The sequence below is a fragment of the Jaculus jaculus genome, chromosome 9 (genome assembly GCF_020740685.1).
Source record: "Jaculus jaculus isolate mJacJac1 chromosome 9, mJacJac1.mat.Y.cur, whole genome shotgun sequence".
NCBI lineage: Eukaryota > Metazoa > Chordata > Mammalia > Rodentia > Dipodidae > Jaculus > Jaculus jaculus.
Window position 1 is genome coordinate 129422408 of NC_059110.1, and position 17831 is coordinate 129440238.

At 40.2% G+C, this 17831-nt stretch overlaps 1 protein-coding gene across 1 annotated transcript in view; it reads left to right on the plus strand.

Moving 5' to 3' along the window:
* Positions 1 to 14674: 14674 nt before the first annotated feature.
* Positions 14675 to 17831, plus strand: part of Abca5 (ATP binding cassette subfamily A member 5) — a 66240-nt gene continuing 63083 nt past the window's right edge. The window contains exon 1 of the mRNA XM_004655143.3: positions 14675 to 14760. The gene's annotated coding sequence lies outside the window, so the exon portion shown is untranslated. The remainder of the gene's footprint in view (positions 14761 to 17831) is intronic.

The following is a 17831-nucleotide window of genomic DNA, read 5'->3' on the forward strand; positions in this document are numbered from 1 at the left end:
CACATTAGCCAGATGCACAAGGGGGCACACAAGTCTGGAGTTTGTTTGCAGTGGCTGGAGGCCTTGGCATGCCCATTCTCTCTCCCTCTCTCTCTCTTTCTCTGTCAAATAAATAAATAAATAAAATATTTTTGAAAAAGATTCTGTCTCAAGATAATAAAGAAGAGTGATAGAGGAGGCCACCCCACATTCTCTTCTGGGCTCTGCATGTGTGTGCATGGGATACATGCATCTGCATGCATATCACATTCACACTACACATACACCATATATATACTTAGATTTTTGAAATCTCTAAGAATTTTAAAGCCCTGATGACATTTTAAAGCATTGAAAACTTGGATCAAGAAAGACAGACATGTGCTTCTAATATTGTTTCTTCTCATTTCCAGTGTCTTTTGGCAGATCTTGTTAGTGGATGAAAGTACTCATTTTCACTGACATGGGATTTGGCTTTAAAACCCTTCTTTGAGTCCAGTCTTCCATACAGTCAATAATGAATCATTGTGAGAAGACATGCCAATGGAAAAGAAATTATGGTATATCCTTGAAAAAGAGAAAAGGTAATTAAGTTTGAATGAGTTAAATACTCTTACTTCTTAATTCTATTAGTCCATAATGCCTGTATTTTGAATGATTTTCTTCTTCTTACCTTTTCAGTAATTTTGAAGTTCTATCTCTCTACTTTTAAATGAAATGCCAATGGGAACTTGTCATGGTGCAATGGCAGCCTGTAAATTCACCCATAGGACAGCAGCCTAGAGAGGATCACAGACCAAAGTAAAATACTGAAATCACACTTTATTGAATGAATTTAAAGTTTACAGCAAGAAGCTTGAGGAAATAGACTGGATATGTTACTGGTGTATTTAGGAAAGGGTTCAATTGGTATAGAAGGACCCAAATTACTTGAATTTGATGTTACAAAATTTTCATGTGTTCTGGTCTTCTGCTCTCTTGCCTCAATTTTCTTGCTAGCATTATGATTGCAAAGACCAGAGTTCAGATCAAGTTAAAAAAGGGTCAGTAAGCAGAAAGTGTACACTGCCAATTCTTATTTTCTCTTCCAGAAAGACTCAGGGACTGGTGTACCTGGCTATGGTTGTGACTTATAACTTGCTGATAATCATGGAGGTTACCCAACTATCTTCAAAAGAGGACTTATAGAGCCTCAGTGGGATTTTCACAAATATTTGTGCTTTATATGGCTACTGAATATTCAGTGCTTTCCTGATTCTTCCATTCCTTCCTGGCTATATACATACAAACATATTCATTACTCCTGTGGTTGACTTATTTTGTAACTAACATATCCATATATCTCTTTTCTTTCATTTCAAAAAAGAATACTTTCTTCTTTTTCAGTTCTGGTGATAGAATCTAGGGCCTCATGAACCACTTTGCCATGGGTTTGCATTCGCAAGTCAGAATTTCTTATTCTAAAATAATGCAATGACAAGATATTCAGAAATTATCACTCTTGAAAAATTTGTCATTCATACTTAATTTTAAAATCACGCTAAAATCATTAACTATTGAATTCCTCCAAAAAATAGAATTGGAGATTGTTTCAACTCTGACTTCTTTCATGTTACAGTATTTTCATTTTCTTGGTTATAATGTGTCATTTATATGTTAATATCTACTTAGTTTCCCTAACATTTTCATCAGTCTCTTACTCAATACAGTATTTCTCCTTGTATCATAAATTTTCTATTAGATACATGTTGGATCTCCTTATTTAATCATTAAGGAAATTAAATGACTCTATTTTTTAAAATTCTGCTTGTAATTTCTTCAGACATATTTTCCTGCTTAATAAATCATCTCTTTTATTGTATCTAGATCATCTGTTTAACTCATTTACTGGGTTTTAAATTTATAATAAAATATAAGCTGCATGTTAATAGGGAATTTTTATGTGTTATTCACCTATTTTTTATTTCTTTAAAATGTTCTTTTTTTAAATAAAAATTATTATTTATTTATTTATTTGACAGAGAAAGAGAGAGAGAGACAAAATAGGTGCACCAGGGCCTCCAGCAACTGAAAACGAACTCCAGACATGTGCACCCCCTTGTGCATCTGGCTAACATGGGCCCTGGGGAATTGAACATAGGTCCTTTGACTTTGCAGGCAAACGGCTTAACCACTAAGCCATGCCTCCAGCCCACTAACCACCTTTTAATCTTTAGTACCTAGAACAGTAACAGAGCTTGATGAATTTTAAAAAATATATATTTCAAGTGTATTAAGTCAATAAATTCCTATTTTTCAAATGTTTTCATTTTTAATCTTATCTTTCTTATAATTTTTTATTCTTTTATGAGTTCAATTATTTTATGATTTTTTTCTTTGGTAGTCACTTTCAAGTTGTTTAATTAACTTAGGATAAAACACGGATTTAGGGAGTGCAGACAGCTGGATTTGTTCTGCCAATTTACTCTACCTTGGGAATTATTTCTTTATGCAGTGCAGATTTATTTATTTATTTATTTAGTCATTCCAGTTTATTCTGTAAGGTTCACTTGTACCCTGAGTTAGGCAGCTGTCATCAAAACTTTTTATATTTGCTTCTGTGGGTACCTGAAAATTACTATGTTAATGAGCTTGAGATTCTGTTTCAAGTGATGATGTAAAATTGGAGTTCTATAGCTTGAGACTTTGCAGTTTAACCATTCCCAGATCCTCATGCAACTTAGATGGCAAGGGTAGAAGTTAAGCTTCTCAACAAGTTCCTTAAGGCTTCAGAAAGCTAAAGACTCTTTCGAGATATACATACAAGAATAGAGTTATTGGGCTGGAGAGATGGCTTAGCGGTTAAGCGCTTACCTGTGAGGGCCTAAGGACCCCAGTTCGAGGCTCGGCTCCCCAGGACCCACGTTAGCCAGAATCACAAGGGGGAGCACGCGTCTGGAGTTCATTTGCAGTGTCTGGAGGCCGTGGTACGTCCATTCTCTCTCTCTCTCCCTCTTTCTCTCTCTGTCTCTGTCACTCTCAAATAAATAAATAAGAATGAACAAAAAAATTTTTTAAAGAATAGAGTTATGTATGTTATATATATGTATATATATGCATATACAGTACACACATACAACATACATAATACATACATACATACATATATGGTTAGTTATAGCTGCTTTTAAGTGGATTTAGGACCACAGTTTTGGAAATAAATGATGTTAAAACCTCAACTCCTATTTCTCGATTTTGATTTTCTTCATTGTGGGTCTCTGAAGTTTTTGCTTTCTCTGTTTTGAGCTCATAGTTATGCTTTAAGATTCTATACTCCATCAATTGTGGATATGTAATAGGAGAAAGAGGAGCCACTTCTGTGTAAGTGCAGATCGCTAACTGACTGTGCTACTGGACTCCTGTGACTGCCACTTCTATGCAGAAAGATAATTTGGTTCCACAAATATAACCAGTAAATTTCACGTGGACCACACGTAACATTATGCTAATCTTTGAGGGTTTTAATATGTTTATTTATTTATTTGCAAGAAAAGAGAGAGAGAGAGAGAGAGAGAAAGAACGAATATGGGTGTGCCATGGCCTTCTGCCACTGATGCTTTGTGCATCTGGTACATGGGTCCTGTGGACTCGAACCTGGGCCAAAGACTTTGCAAGGAAGTGCCTTTAAGTGCTGAGCTACCACCCCAGCCCTAATCTTTGAATTTGAATTTTGAATTTTGAATAGTAGTTTGATGGATATCATCATTAAAATCAGGTTCAATGAATAGCAATCTGCTAAATATTGAAGGATGTGCTGATGTCTTAGGAAATGCCTGCAAACCAGAGGCCAGCATGCCACAGATCAGAGACTGAGGAAGAAAGGCTCACGAGGAAGCATAGGGAAGAAGGTCCCCCCGTGCTACAAACATGGTCATAGCTCTTCAGAATAATGCTCACTGCCTTTATTGCTAAACAAATTACTCAACTTGCTGAAAGAATGAAAGGGGAATCTGTAGAAGGTATTTTATAATGGTGTAAAAGTAACAGGAAAACTTCCTGGTAGGTATACTAGTTGAAATGAAATTTGAAGAATGATTAAGGTATCTAAAGAAAAAGGGACAGAAAGTCTAATCCCAGCACTCAGGCAGCAGAGGTAGGAGGATCACTGTGAGCCTGAGGCCACCCTGAGACTGCACAGTGAACTTCAGGTCAACCTGGGCTAGAGTGAGACCCTACCTTGAAAATCCAAAAGAAAAAAATTAGTTTCTTAAAGTGATATATATTCAAAGAGAAAGGACATGGCTGCCTCAATATTTAGGAATGAATTTAAGAACTAGAATCACTCAATTTTGGATAGTCACTTCTTCAAGTTCTGCTCTTCTGATTGGTTAATTTCATTAGTCTCCCCTGGGTGCAACTCACCAGCACTCCTCTCTCAAGCAAACAAGTACCATCTAGTGGCAAGAGAAGGAAACCGCAGGAATGAGTTTAAACAGAAAACATTTTCTTATTTTTCACTTGTTACTTATTTTAGGCTTAAACTCACAACAGACCACTATATTCTAACCATCTGGGAAATAAAGTAATAGAAAGAATTTGGACTAAGTGAGTATTAGTTAAAATAGTAAGTGGGTTACAAGGATTTGTTAATTCTAAAATATTTGAAAATTTCACATAATTGAGTAAGACTGAGAAAGATAATTATTAAATTATTATATTTACTTAGGGAAACACAGAACCAAGGAAAGACACCCATATGGCTTCAGAGTCCATGTGTTGGGCCCGGAAAAACTGTGGAGAGAAAAGAAAGAAAAATTCAAAGAGTTCCTGTAGTATGGGAAGCTGGAGGGCATAAAAAGCCCCGGTGTTCCGCCCTGGGCTCTGCTGGCGGGGCCTGGGCGGAGAACAGGGAAAACACGCAGCTGGAGGTTCAGGCGAACCACAGAGGGGGCGTGTCCTCCCCATGCAAACATATTTATAACCTCATGGTGGTGGGACCTACCTTCTGGCCCAGGTGAACCAGTGGGACAGCTGATTAGGTAGGGCTGGGCGCTGTACTTGACCAGCCACCACGTTAGGACTAGATTTAAATCCTAGAAGAGACCTCCCAGGTTGTTTGTGGAAAAGCATCTAGGTAAAGGGTAACAAGTCACATCCTGCTTTGATCTCTAGCAAAGTGGAGACCTCAAAGGCCCAAAGATATTCCTGCTTTTTTTTAATTTTTTTTTACTTTCAGGGACCCAGTCACCCTAAGTTCCTAAAAAAAGTTCCTGTCTCCCTCTCAATGTCAAATTATATTTTGGTAATGCACCTTGAATCAGGATCTATTTGAGTTCAGAGAAAGTTGGAAAAAAATGTTGGTGTGGATGAAGATCAAGGTCTTTCTCCAGGGTACTCTCTCCTTCCCTGGTGCTTAGCTCCCACTCAGCTTTCAGCTCTTAAATGAGATGTCAGTTCCTGTACTGCCCAGGGCATTGTGTGAGATGAATCATTCATGTGTTTCCAGAGTGTCACTCTGACTATATGGACCATTCCTCTGCGACTTCCTCTTTCCCATTTTCATGACAGACTGCCTGACCACTGGTCCTGTGTCTGTCTCATCCATGGTTCGATCCCACGTACTTACGTCCTGGCATACAATGTGCTCCTCGCAGACATTTACTGAGTGGGTAGACAGGTTATTGAAGTAAGTAACTGATGGAGATGGACAAGGAACAAAGAGAGGAAAGTTATCATCAGTCAAATGAAAAACAAAAAGTATTTCCAGGGAATTATTAGTATGGAAAACTTTTTTCTTCACTGTGTACTTACTTCCTACATGATGTCCCTTTTGTTTGCAATCGTAAATCTTCTTAGTCTTTGGAGTTACTTAGCTTCTCTCTACTTCACTGATGGAAAAATAAGGACACACTCACATCATCCTCATAGAGACTAAACAAAAGACTATATAAGTCATACGGAACAGCATGTAGCACATAGTGTGTGCTGAACAGTTGAATTATGTTATTTTATGCAACTCATTTCCTGAGCTCCTTGAAGCAACCTAGTCAGTGAGGAGATGGCTACTTTACAAATTAAAATATCAATGGGCTGGGGAATGGTTAGAGGCATTTGCTTATAAGCCTTATAAGGCTTGAGTTTGACCCTCTCCAGCATGCATGTGAAGCCAGATACAAAATGTCACATGTTTGTAACCCAAATATGAGCCTTAGCAATGAGATTGGGCACAGAGAACCTGGAAGCTCTCAGGGAGGAAGACCCTGTTTAAAAAGAAGGTAGAAAAGAGAAAAAAAAATATCCCAAGGTTGTTCTCTGGCCTCCATATGTGCAATATGGATGGCCTACAACACACACACACCATATATATACACACACAAATTTAGAACACCTAATGATTATGGAAGGTAGTTCTAAGTAGCATATAATAATAAAGGCACATCAGTGACTTAGTTTCTGAATCCACTGTATTTGATAGTTTACTATCTTATGTCCTTCTTTCATTATCATGTATTCTAAAAAGAAATGATATCTAGGTTCTACATATCACAGTGCTATCATACAGAGAATGGGAATCAATGATAAGAGTTCTAAGGGGTCTGCTAATTTTCTATTATGACTATAACAAGTTGTTAAAACCTCAATGACTTTAAACTATACAACCTTACTCCTTTATAGTTCTAAAAGCTTAATGTGTAACACACAGGGCCCTCTGGGATGAAATAAAGGTCATAAGCAGGTTCTGTTTATTTCTGTTGGCTCTAGGTGAGGGTGGATTTCCAAGCCTTTCCCAATGTCTAGGGGCCCTGCATTCTGTCCCCCCTTTTATAGCCAATATGGTAGACTGAGTTCTCACTGACCCATTCTGGCTTCCTCTATCTTGAGGACAAATTTACAAACCAGGATCTGGATTAGTTTGGGTAGTTTCTTATTCTTAAAGTCCGGAGTCTCTGATGGGCTGGTTTCATTAGTTTCAGCACTTTCTCAATCTTTTTTGCCCTTTTAGACGTCCTTATGACATGAGGATATGTCCATGAGAATAAATGTGGAGAAACCTTGATTCCATCTGTAATACTAATTCCAATTTCCCACTTAAGATGATAACCTTCCCAATTTCTAACATTAGGATGTAGACCCTTTTTGGAAGGTGAAGTTTTGAGGTAGGGTTTCCTTATGGCCCAGGCTGACCTGGAATTTACTAACTGTGTAGTTCTCAGGCTGTCCTTGAACTCACAGTGATCCTCCTAAATTGGAGTCCCAAGTGCTGGGATTAAAGGTGTGTGCCAACACACCCAGAAGGATGGCATAGACATTACTGAAGGTTCATTATTCTGATTATTCTGGGGAAATAGTGAATTCTAGAGAGTAGTGACAGGGAATGAAAGAAAGAGAAAAGATGAAGGTAGTTTTCAAGTGGAAATGTAAAAGGCATACTTGCATGGACCTGTGATATATTATAAATGTGCTTTTGGAAGACTCCTGGCTGTCACCCCAGCATTTGAGGGACTGATCTGGTAGGATTGCCATGAGTTTGAGGCCAGCTTGGGCAACATAATTAGTTCCAGGCGAGACTGAGCTACAAAGTGAAAGACTCTATCTCAAAACAAACAAACAAAAGACAAATCCCACTTGGCATGAAGACATCTGGATCTTTCTGTCCATACTAAATAAGAATCCAGTCTAATTTCTTACTCATGTAATTTTACTGTTCAGTTTGAATGTAGACATTTCCCTATATTTCTGTTAAGTTTTAGCTTTTAGCCCAGAGTTCAACTCTGTCTAATAAAATAATTTAATTTTCTATTCCTATCTTCGACCATATTTTATATATTATATAAATTTTTGTTTAATTCTTGGATTTGGTCAGAATGAATTGTCTTCATTAATGTAATTTATGAAAAAAAATACACAAAAAGACCTGGGTGTGAAATCCAATTAGCTTTGAATTTGCCTAGCTATGCTGATATCAAGCCATTATTTTAGGCTCCTTTCCACAAAAGCATCATAAAAGATTGAATTAATTGTGGTGGTGAAATTAATTTATATCATGTTTATAAAATTCTACATAAGCTCAAAGATCAGATTTTTTTTTAAAAAAGAAAGAAGAGGTATGGGTATGGGTCTAGAGAGATGGTTTAGCAGTTAAGACATTCTCTTGCAATGCCTGACAGCTCAGGTTTGATTCCCTAGCACCCATATAAAGCCAGATGCACAAAGTGGCACATGCATCTGGAGTTGGTTTACAGTGGCAGGAGGCCCTGGTGTGCCTGTTCTCTCTGACTCGCACCCTCTTTGTCTTTTTATGTTTGCCAAATAAATCAATAAATATTTAAAGAGAAAAGAAGAGTGATATGACATATTTTAATGTGTCTTGTTCCTAGTGTTCACTAATGTATTTAATATATGTTTTGGAATTAAGCTTTTATGTTCTGATGTTTTCAGTGTCTACCTTTTGGTCTTTTTTGTTTGTTTTTTAAGAAAGCGATCTGTTTTCTTTTTCACATTTTACAGTGAGCAGCAATGGGTCTTAGGTTACCTGTGAACAGCTGGGGTATGGAATTTGTGCCTGACACATGAACTTATTTGAAATCGATAGGTCTTCTTTCCCTGCCTCCTCACGTATCTCAAGTTTCATTGATTTTTCTGTTATTTCACTTTTATCAATTTAGAGCCCATTTTCTGTTCCAAAGTAGGAAAGGAAACAAATTGAGGTGTCTGTTCTCAGTCTTTACCTAATTCTCTTAGGTAAACTGCTAACTCTGCGGTTTTTATACCCACAGAGGGGATTCCTCTCTGCCTTCTAATGCATCCTTCTAATTACACCACTTTCTCCTTTGCCTATGGAAGTTGCAAAGTAATTCTAGCTTTCATTCACTTTTCTTGTTTCAACATTTTCCTGACAACTTTCCATAAATATAAACAAAATATAGCATGATCATAATCCTGTCTCCCAACCCTCTCTTTTCCCTTAACTAAATTCCCCCTCTACTGAATTCCTTCTTTGCAACTAGTCTCCCTTCTAATTTAATATCATCTTTTTTTGTGCTTCCTATTATGCAGGTCTTTGTAGGTAACATTAGCCACTGTGAGGTCCTGAATATCAAGGCCACTTTGTGTCTGGAGGACAGTATCGCAAAGCAATCATCCCCTTCCTTTGATCTTAAATTCACCTCTTCTGCAATCGTCCTTGAACTTGAGTGGTATGATAGATATGCCACATTTAGTGCTGAACACTCCACTGTCACATCATGTGTTTTAAAATATACTTTCTTTATTTATTTGAGAGGGAGAGAGAGAAAAAAATGGGCAAGCCAGGGCCTCCAACCACTGCAAATGAACTCCAGATGCACACACCCCCTTGTGCATCTGGTTTACATGGGTCCTGGAGAATTGCACCAGGATCCTTTGGCTTTGCAGGCAAACACCTTAACTGCTAAGCCATCTCTCCAGCCCTACATCGTGTTTTTTTTTTTTAATTTGTAAATAAATAATTCTTTTGCAAAGACAGAAAGTGGGGAGAGAGAGAATGTGGGTATTCCAGGGCCTCTTGCCGCTGCAAATGACCTCCAGATGCATGCACTGCATTGTGAATCTGGCTTTATGTGGGTACTGGGGAATCAAACCCAGGCACACAGACTTTGCAAGTGGGGCCTTTAACTGCTGAGCCACTTCCTCAACCTCCATTGTTACTTCTTCTTTTCAGCACTTCAGTGAGTTTTGAGTTGCCCCAGTCACTTTCCTAGAGCTCTTTACAATCTGCACCATATAATTTAAAAGGGAACAAATATTATCTTTCATTGTTTGTTGCTTTTTGTTTGTTTGGGGGATGCAGGACTCACTAATTGTCTGTACCTGTCTCCAGCTCCTGGATTCAAGTGATTTTGTCCCACTCTCTTAAGTGCTGGGACTATAGGTGTGTGCCACTTTTTAGTTCACTTGGAAGGTTGTAGTTTTTAAGTTGGTTGATTACTTGACGATTGATTGATTTAGAGATAGGGTCTATGTAGATGTGGTTGACCTTGAATTCATATGCCTCTGGCTTCAGTAATTGCTGAGTGCTAGGATTACCGCACCTGGTCTTGTTGGAATTCTCATGTACTTGTTGGTATGGAGGCTCGAGCTTGTAAACCTCTCCATTAAGAAGGAGGAGGGAAGATCAGGAGTTCATGGACATACTTGTCTAAATAGCATGTTTGATGATAGCCTGGACTACATGAAACCCTGCCTTATAAAAGTAAAACACAGGGCTGGAGATGTAATTCAACTGGCTTAGCATGCATGATCCCCACTATCACTTAAAGCAGGTATGCTGGTACATGCATGTAATCCCAGCACTTGGGAAGTATAGACAGGAGTTCAAGGTCATTGCCGGCTGCTTAGCAAGTTAGAGGCCAGCTTGGTATACATAAGACCCATTGTCAAAGAGACAACAAAGACACTAACCAACCAAGCAACGAACCACCACCAACAACCAAAACCAAGACAACCAAGACACTGGAACAAACAAGTTGTTGGGTAATTGAGTTTCAAGTATCAAATCTGCCTTTATATTTTTCAAATGTTAGGGTTATTGATAAATTTTTCTGTTTGAAGGAGCACAAAGAATGAACTGCTTGGGCTGGAGAGATGGCTTAGTGGTTTAGCGTTTGCCTGTGAAGCCTAAGGACCCCGGTTCGAGGTACAATTCCCCAGGACCCATGTTAGCCAGATGCACAAGGGGGAGCACGCATCTGGAGTTCGTTTGCAATGGCTGGACGCCTGGAGCGCCCATTCTCTCTCTCTCCATCTGCCTCTTTCTCTCTCTGTCTGCCACTCTCAAATAAATAAAAATAAACAAAAAATTTAAAAAAAAACAAATGAAATGCTTGATTTTTTTTTTCTTTGTGGAATAGAAATAATGGTGACATTAGTAATTGTTATTGCTATAAAAGTCAAACTAAAATTATCCTCATTCATTTCCTTGTCTACCTCCCTTCCAACCTCTCAAAATTATTCATCTCTCCCTCAAGCTATATGACATTAATTTCTGCCACAGTTTGCATGCTAGAGGAACTCTAGCATTACAGACAATTGATTCTGTTTCTATTTTGTCAGCCAAATCTGTGTTGCTTTATTTATCTTGCCTTATCGAGAACAAGCTACCAATTTGAAATTCCTTGAAATTATACCTACTCCAGAAGTCACACATGAGTTCTCTTGGAACATTTCTTAGCTTGCAGAAGTGGCAAATAATAAGTGTTTAGTTAATAATAGATTTTAGAATGGCATATATAATTTTCAACGTATTCATAATCATGAAAAATTATATGTTAACTTGACATTAGACAAAAGGTTGCTACAATGATTTAGTAGTTTTGCCCTTATTGTACCAAAATGGCCTAGAAATTCTACTAAAATAAACCTTTGGTGTCTAGCAAGCAAAAACATAATGGACACAGAATCTGTTCCTCACAGCTGGAGTTTAGTTCTCAGGGTAGCAAGCTTTAGTCTCTTTCTCCACATTAAATCCTGTCAAACAATAGTGGTTAGCTGTTCATTTTATACAGCTAGGCACTTGTTAAAGCTGAAGCTAGAGTAACGATGATGCACGTACTCCCATGTGATTTTTGTTTGTCTGAACAATCTGCTAATGAGATGTGGGGATTTCGGTTGCCACCATGACAACCAAGCAATGTGACTTGTTTCTGCTTTCTACATACAGACATGCAGAAAGAAACATCTTCCCGTCAGTTGCTTGTTTGGTACTAAAAACTGGTAACTATAGAAATTTAGATTGAGATCATGTAGCTAACCTGCTCACAAGATACAAAGCAGTGTGAGAAACAGCTTGCTCAGAGACAGTAAAATCTCACATGGCCCTCACATTAATTTGTAAAAATATTTATATTTCTTATTTATTTATTTTATTATTTTTTTCTTTTCTTTTTTTTTTTTCTGGATTTTCGAGGTAGGGTCTCACTCTGGTCCAGGCTGATCTGGAATTCACTATGTAGTCTCAGGGTGGCCTTGAACTGATGGCGATCCTCCTACCTCTGCCTCCTGAGTGCTGGGATTAAAGGCGTGTGCCACCACGCCTGGCTTAAAATATTTGTATTTTAAAGTGTTTACTATTTTATTTTATTCTCACAAGCTCATTACTGTCATAATTTTGTCATTCACCCCATAAGAAGATTTTATGTGTGTGTTGCTGGGGATTAAATCCAAGGATTTATGCACTCTGACATGAAGCTGGAAGTCTAGCCCTTAAGAATTTTCTATATGTTTGAGTAGGGTGGTATTATCAACATTTATCATATACTATGATACATAAGAGAGATAAATTTAAATTGGTATAAGCAAAAGCTCTTGGGCTGGGGAGTTGGCTCAGTAGTTAAAGGGCTTTCTTGCAAATCCTTCCCACCCAGGTTTAACTCCCTGGTACCTATGTAAATTCAGGTGCACTAAGTGGTGCATGCACCCAGTCTGTTTGCAGCAGCAAGAGGCCCTGGTGTGCTCATTTTCCCTCTTTCTCTCTCTCTCTTTCCTAAAGGGGAGTAATATAGAGTGTGTGAAGTTGAGAGGAGAGGTCATTTTGTCAGGCAATGAGAATTTTCGAGAACTGGCTTTGGTCATGCTATGCTTGTTTTGTATTTTTGTTGTTGTTAAAAATCTTTTATTTGTTTTGTTGCAAGGAGAAAGAAAGAGAATGAGCACATCAGTGCCTAATGCCACTGCAAACGAACTGCAGAGACATGTGCCACTTTATGCATTTGGATTTATGGTGGGGTACTAGGGAATCAGACCCAGGCCATCAAGTTTTCCAAGCAACTGGCGAGCCATCTCCCCAGCCTTCTTGTGTTTTTTTTTCTTTTCTTTTTTTTTTTTTGAGGTAGGGTCTCACTCTAGCCCAGGCTGACCTGGAACTCACTCTGTAAACTCAGGCTAGCTTTCAACTCATGTCAGTTCTCCTACCTCAACCTCTTGGGTGCTTTAAGTAAAAGTGTGCACCACCATGCCCTCCTCTTGGTCATGCTACCTCGAAGTAAGACCTAACGTGGAAAAAGACAGACTGATACAGGACATTACATGGATCAACTCAGGAAACACAATGCTGGACAGACTTCAGAAGTTAAAGCAGATTAAAGATATCAGTGAGCAGTTCTAGGGCAAAGCTGGGACAAAAGTAAATTTAGTAACATTTTTTAACCAAATTTATCTATTTTTTATTAAAATCTTTTTTGAAAAAAATTTATTTATTTATTTATTTATTTGAGAGTGACAGACACAGAGAGAAAGACAGATAGAGGAAGAGAGAATGGGCGCGCCAGGGCTTCCAGCCTCTGCAAACGAACTCCAGACGCTTGCGCTCCCTTGTGCATCTGGCTAACCTGGGACCTGGGGAACCGAGCCTTGAACCGGGGTCCTTAGGCTTCACAAGCAAGCGCTTAACCGCTAAGCCATCTCTCCAGCCCCTATTAAAATCTTTTTTGCAATTGATTTTTATTTTATTAATGAGAGAGAGAGAGCAACAGAAAGGGAGAAAGGGAGAGAATTGGCAGACCAGGGTCTCCAGCTACTGTAACTCCAGAGACATGTGCCAACTTGTGTGCATGAGTGACCTTGTGCGTCTGGCTTAGGTGGGTTCTGGGGTGCAGAACCTGTATCCTTAGGCTCCACAGGCAAGTGCCTTAACCACTAAGCCATCTCTTCAGCCCAGATTTACCTTGACTTACATTTATCTACTTGTCCAAATATCACAGGCATTTGAGAATACATCCTCTAATAAATTTGTAGCTAAGATACTTTAGATAATCCTGAGAGACAAACTATAACATGAATACTTTGTATTACCTGCCTTGTTTGGTTTTCTGATGCAGTGTCTTGGGCATTCTGACCCCCTCCCCTCATTCCCACTGCCAAATATTTAAATTATCATGCATACCAATGAACCCCTTTATTTAAATGTCCTATATAATCCATATTAGGCAAAGTGAGTGAAATCACCTTGACTCCTTGATTTTATTTTCTTCTAAAAATAAAATAAACGTTAGCATTGGTTTAAATTTCAGAAGCATAAAAAAGGTTTAAAAAATCCGTGTATGAGAGGTACACAGATTTATAGACTTATTTATAGAATCCTGGGGAATTTAAGCTGGGTCCTCAGGCTTCACAGGCAAGCACTTTAACCGCTAGGAAATCTTCCCCAGCCCAAGAAAATATTCTAAACTCATGAATAGGGAAGCAGAGGAGACCAAGGGCAAGAGGACCAAGGTCACCCACTAAAACCGAAACCCTGATCCCAAGTTCACTTTTTTGTCATCCCCACGGAGGCGGCGGAAGCGCCGCGCCCAGGGCCTGAGGACGAGTCCGGAGCACAGGTGAGCACTCAGAAGACAGGGGGCTCCACGGCACCCCGCTGGCCCCGCCTCCTCGAGGCCCCGCCCCCAGCGCGCTGCCCTCCCTCCTCCCTCCGCCCGCCTCCCTCAGTGGGCGTGCGCCGGGACGCACCGGGCCCACAGCCCGGAGCGCGCACGTCGGGCGAGCGCGTTTCCTCAGAGCCTCGCCCTCAGGTGCGTTGGGCAGCGGACGGGGCGTGGCTCCGTCGGCGCGCGCTCTCGGCTCGGGGACGCGCTGCCCGCTCTGCGAGGCCGAGCGGCGGGAGCGCGCACGTCGGGCCTGCCGTTCTCAGGGCCCCGTCTTCAGGGGGCCTCGGCGTCGGGCACGCGCCCCGGGCACGCGCGGCACCTTGGCGAGCTCCGTCACTCGGGCCGAGTCCTGCGCGCGAGCGCGTCGAGGCCTGTGGGCGCTGCGGGCTCCGGCGCTGAGGTGAGGAGGGCGCCGGGGCCGGCGGCAGGGGACGGGAGCCGGCAAGGGGAAGGGTCGTGAGCTGCCGACTTGGTCGGGAAGGGGCCGAGGGAGGCGCGGTGCGAGCCCCGCAGGACTCCCCCCCTCCACCCTGCCCGCCCGGAACCCGGGGAAACGTGGGGCTCGGGTCGCCCCGCTGCGGCGCGGACGGCCCTGGACCACTTCTGTGCCCCGAGCATCCTCGGCGAGGCGCGGAAGCAGGTGTCCCTCCTCAGCGGCGGCGCGGGCCACGGCCACGGCCACGGGCGAGGAGAGGATCACGCCGGGCTCGTGACGCGTCCTCCTGCTCGGGGCAGGGCCGCCGCCTTTTCTTACTTAGACGCGAAGTCCGCCCTCCACCCCGGCTGGGAAGATTCCAGACGAAGCGAGAGCGAGCTCCGTAGCCCGGGGAGGGCTTCCCCCGGGAGGCTGGGGCGTGCTTTACCTTTCAAAATAAACAAGCCCGAGAGAGGGGGGAAAGGAAAATTACGGCCGCATTTACTTTCTGCAGAGGATCTTCCAGAAGAGAGGAGAGGTTGGATTCAGGCTCAGAGCCAGGCCAGTATTCATTCAATCCTGACGGCAGCTCCCTTAGGATGCACTTGTTAATACGCTTGGGCAGCTGTAGCAAAATGGGTCTTAAAATAAGTTAAATAACGTTAGTCGATCCCAGACAGTTAAAAGGAAAAAAAAAAAAAAAAAAAAAGAGGAGCTGATAATTCCAAGTCAGGCCTGTCAGAACTTTGTCCATTGCGTTTGTTTATCCAGAGATCATTATCATGTATATTATCGTATATTTTCAGAAAGGGACTTTGGGGATATTTGTATTAAAAATCAGACTAAAGAGACATCGATCTTTGAATTGCACTGTGTAATCATAGGTGCCCTTGAATGGGGTAAAACTCAATTGGTAGAAGGAGTTATAAATTTATTAAGGCGTTATGTGCTCGTTGTGTTTTTTTATATTCCAGAAAGTATTTTTTATGCCAAGAGTACCAAGATAAATAGTTTATAATGTCTGTCCTTGAACTGAATTGAAACAGTGATTATATGAAAGTATTTTATCATCTAATAAATTATAATTTTTATTTGTGTGTGAAATAATTAGATTCTTTTAAGCACAAGCTTTTATACACAGTAGGTATATACATGAGAAAAGTTATTAGGTAACTGGTCATGTGAATAGTACTGCATTTTTTTCTCCATCAAGAAATAAGAAACAGCTGGGCCTGGTGGCGCACACCTTTAATCCCAGCACTCTCGAGGCAGAGGGAGGAGGATCATTGTGAGTTTGAGACCAGCCTGAGACTATATAGAATATAGAATATATATATATAGAATATATATAGAATTCCAGGTCAACCTGGGCTAGAGTGAGACCCTACCTCAAAAAACTAAAACACAAAGCAAACAAAAACAACAACAAAAACAAACTGTCATAAAATTTAGGTTGAGTTGTATTGATGTTAGTATTTTGCTTTATTACTGGTCCACTCCTAGAAAATTTTAAAACTTGGGTACATCAGTGAAGAATTGTTCTCCTGTTAAAAACTTTCTTGTATAAATTGAGAAGCCTGTAATGTAGCACCAGTTGTAGACAGTACATAAATGAATCAGCATGGCTATCTTTCTTAATGCTTTATTTATACACACTGAAATTTGAATTTCATATTTTCACCCATCACAAGGTGTTACTGTTCTTTGATTCCCCACCCCCACAACCATTTAAAAATGCAGAAACATTGTTAGCGCTGGGCTTGGTGGTGCACACCTTTAATCCCAGCATTTAGGAAGGAGGCAGAGGTGGGAAGATCGCCATGAGTTCAAGGTCACCCTGAGACTATATAGTGAATTCCAGGTCAGCCTGGGCTAGAGTGAAACCTTACCTAAAAAAAAAAAAAAAAAAAAAAAACCACAAAAAACAGGCATTGTTAATAGCCAGCCATAGTTTGCATTTAGCCCTCACTTTCTCCTTCATCTTAGTTTGCAGAAGACCCCTGATAAGTACAGATTCAGGCAAAGACTTGACAAAGGAATTTGCAGTAACATAAGATTGGTGGTAGAGAAGCAAGTAGAAATAAGTCATTAAGGATCTCATGGTCTAGCTCAAGATTAAGACCAAAAAATGATGGCAATACAGTGTCACAACTGGTTACAGTTTATGTATATTATAGTGAGAGCTAGAACAAAGCATTGGTAATCAACTGTGCTTGAGGTGACCAGAAATATCCAAGAAAGTCACCTTTTGGAGGTATAGAACCTATTAAATCCTTTCCAAGAATGTTTCAAGGATGCTAAGGGAACTGACTACATCTCTTATCAGTATGGCTGTGAACATAAGGATTAATTACATTCCTCCTTATTTTATAGGATGTAATTTTCAAATCTTCATTCGTTTCTTTTTTTTTCCCCCCTTTTTTGAGATAGGGTCTCTATCTCCAGCCTAGGCTGCCCTAGAATTCATTATGCAGTCTAAAAGTGGTCTTGAACTCACAACACTCCTCCTACCTCTGCCTCTTGAGGGCTGAGATTAAAGGTGTGTACTACCACACACAACCATTTGTACTTTTTAAAAATTACTTATTTCCTACAAGATGAAAGAGAGAGGGAGGGAGGGGGAGAGAGGGAGATTGACTGAGCACCAGGACCCCTGTCTGCTGCAAACAAACTCCAGATGTATGTAGCTCTTTGTGCATCTGGCTTTACATGGGTACTGGGGAATCAAACCCCAGTTGTTAGACTTTTCAGGCAAATGCCTTAACCACTGTGCAGTCTTTCCAGTCCCATTTGTGTTTTTACTAGGCTTGTACATATAAAAATAAATCTTCAAGGTTTTTTTTTTTTTCTATATAATCAAAAGGTATTGTTCCATAAATATTTTGTGGTCTTCAGAGCTGTGCTACAAGTTTTTCAAGCCAAAAACTGTTTGACAGAATTTATGGTAATGTTTGATAAATAATAAAGGAATGCTTTACAAAGGCCAGTAACTATAATGGTAGAGTTGTCTCAGACTTTTACAAACATACTATAGTTTTAAACTTTGTTGCTTTAAT